We start from the raw sequence: 3,386 nt of genomic DNA, 5'->3' as shown, positions 1-3,386 counted from the left end.
GCCATCTGCAGGATAAAACAAAGGATTTTGAATAATTGTTTTTCTCAGATTCCTAGTGGAGATGACTCTGGAAATTTGACCTTTAACAGATGACTACTTCAAACACTCCCCCTTTTTTACTTTATTCCTAATTTATGTGCCAAGTGGAAAAAGTAATTTCCATTGCATTATGAACAGGTCATCCCCTCCGTCACTGCATTTTCTCAGGGTCAACACAATCATGGATAGTAATGAATGTCTACTACAATTGAGATGGTAGAAAAGCCTGGTCAAATTGAAGTAAAAACCTACTGAAAAAAAACTTATGCCTGAAGTTTTAATATTATCAGTGGTTCTGGTAATCAGATATAATGTATTAGAAATCTATAGAGATTATACATCAGATTTTCTCACTAACAGAAACTTTCTAAAACATTCCCTTTAGCAAATTATTTGCTTAAGAAGTGGCAGAGATGATATTTTCCACATATTTGAAAAGAGAATATTTCTGGCGCAAAGCAATTTTTCAGCTAAACATATAACTTATCCTTAGGCAAGATTCATTAAAAATGTTTTGATTCTTTTTGTGAATCCTCATATACTTGGAGTAGAACAAAAAACCTTGCTTATTATATATGTGTACCTAACTGATGGATTATGTACTGCTTTTCTAATCATCTGCCTATCTCCCTACCTACGTAACATTTAGAAAGGAATTGAGTAATAGTGAAGCAGATAGTTTAATTAACCAAAGAAGAATCTAATTCTAGAAATCCAATATGTATATAGCATCATAATCTAAATGTTAATAAATAAGGTCTTTGTGTTCCTAAGTAGAACTGAAAAACCTCAGAACCCATGTATTTAACTTCCTCACAACATGCGATAAATGTTTTAATGGGCATTTGTATCTCTTTCACATAAAATTCTATTAGAGCCGGCTCAGTGGCTCAGCCTGTAATCCTGTGCCTTGGGAGGCTGAGGTAAGTGGATTGCCTGAGCCCGCGGGTTGAGACCCGCCTTGGCAACTTGGTGATACCTCATCCCTACAATAAATCAAAAATTAGCTGGGCATGGTAGTGCGTACCTGTAGTTTCAGCTACTTGGGAGGCTGAGGCGGAAGGATCGCCAAGCCCAGCAGGTTGAGGCTGCGGTGACTGGGAGCGGCCACTGCACTCCAGTCTGGGTGACAGAGTGAAGTTTCAACTCAATAAAATAAAATAAAATAAAATTCTATCAGATTTGTCCAGTTTGTATAGACTGTAGAATACTATTTTTCATTTTGGTAATATTCATTTGGTACTATTCTCCATTTGTATAGAAAAGTGAATTGACAACGAATATGCACATTGGCTATATCATTTAATACCAAAAAATATTCCAACAAAAACCGATGACATTAAATTAGGAAATTGAAGCTTAAAGGGGTAACTGATTTGCTAAAGTTTGCAGATTTCAGCAAGATGGCCCCAATTCCCTCGTTATCCATGTGGGAATATTTTAAATTTAAAAAGTCTATACTTAATAAATCAATATTATCTCATGATATATTCTTTTTTGATGATTGATTAAGATAAAATTCAAAAGGGTTCAAGATATTTATTCTCAAATAAATTAACATAAAAGATATATCACCAAGTGCTTCAAATGTGGTCAGATTTGCGGGGGGAAGCACTGTATAGCAGAGTCCTTGGGCACATGAATCTTTAGGATAGTGTATTTTAGTTTAAGCATATTTGGATACTGACTACTGACTGCCTGTTTTAATTATTTATTCTCTCTATTCTTCAGATTTTCTTCATGTGAACATGAGAAAAATTATGCCTGCCTCAGAGGGTTATGCTATGGATGAAACAAGTAAAATATGTACACATTTAGAAGAGATCCTCATACAACACAAGTGTTCAACCTATACTTTGGCCTATTTGCTATTTCAATACTGTTTTTGAAAGGGAATGTCAAAAAAGAGTGGTCCCTGCCTCTCATATTGAATCAGTGAATATATGTATGCATATTTATATACATCAAGGAGGAACACAAATGAAATAGTTGGCAGCTGGAAAAGAAAACTAATTTTACAAGTGAGAAGGTGAGGATTTGGTTTGGATTGCCACCATTCATTAACTCAGAACATCTGTGACTAGACCTTGTGAAATTGATATTTGATGATATATGAAAAGAAAAAAAATTGATCCCATATAACCATTAGTTCATGGCATCACCTATAATACTACAGGTGAGGTTTTAATAATCTGTAGAATAAACAGCTATAATCTGCCAGTAAGTAATGTGGGAACTCAATGATACAGGTAATGATTAAAAACTCTAGGTTATTCTATTTTAGATTTTTAGATCTAGATGTACTCTGTTGTATCATATGTGGTAAAATGTTAGGAAGTTTGCATGACTAATATCCTTGCCTCTTAGCGAGAATTTCACATATTTTAGAAAGGAAAGTGATATTTTGCAGGAAACCATTTTAGTAGTCTTTATGCAAGTCTGTTTTCAAAGAATTAAGTTTACATGATAAAGGTTCAGTGCTTATCCAGTAAGCAACTAAGAGTTTGGAAGCAAGCCAAGTGACTAGTACTTAACACATTTAAAATAAAACCAATATTGTATGCTGGCAGATACTTTGATGTTAATAAAACATTAGATCATTCTTCACACCTTTATTGCAAGAACTCCAAAGGTGCAGCCTTTGATGGATGACAGTCTGGCTGTGTTTCAAGGAGTGGAAACTTTAATCCCTCTGAGTTGTGAGGTTTCACAGTTGCATCACCTCGGCCTTGATGGTTTGTTGGTGAATTCCAAGACAATTTCTTTTTGCTATGACTAGAGAGAAGGGTGAATTTAGTGTCCTTGTTAACAGCAAAGCAGAGGAATGAAATGTCAATTACTGTATTTTACAGTTTTTTCCTTTTAGTTTGTTTAGGAATTCCCTCTCTAAATGTGTAAAATATGAATATCTAAAAATATTCATTATTTTTACATAATAACTTGAGAAAAGAACTGATTTTTTTCCTTTTAAGCTAAATCAGTTTTATAAGATTTTTTTCTGCAAAATAAATTTTATAAGTAAATTAATTAATTTTACAGCATTTTGTGCTATCAAAATCAGTTAAAGATAGTTTGGCTATGTTCATTTCATTCTACTATGATTTCAAAAGTTTGCGATTTATTTTCTAATGTATACAACTTTTTTCCCTTCCCCCTCCCTTCTTCCCTAATATATGCAATTTATGACATGTATTATATAATGGATTAACTAATGTTCTTATCTGAAACTGGATATGTTATCATCACTTTATTTTTAATAACAATGATTTATTTTAAATATTTGAATAATGTAGACTATCATGGTAGCAATAGTAATAACAATAAAAATGCTTGAAAGAAAGCCAAGA

The sequence above is a fragment of the Carlito syrichta genome, unplaced genomic scaffold, assembly GCF_000164805.1.
Source record: "Carlito syrichta isolate Samal-C Ts95f unplaced genomic scaffold, Tarsius_syrichta-2.0.1 Scaffold307118, whole genome shotgun sequence".
Lineage (NCBI taxonomy): Eukaryota > Metazoa > Chordata > Mammalia > Primates > Tarsiidae > Carlito > Carlito syrichta.
This window is presented reverse-complemented; position numbering follows the sequence as displayed.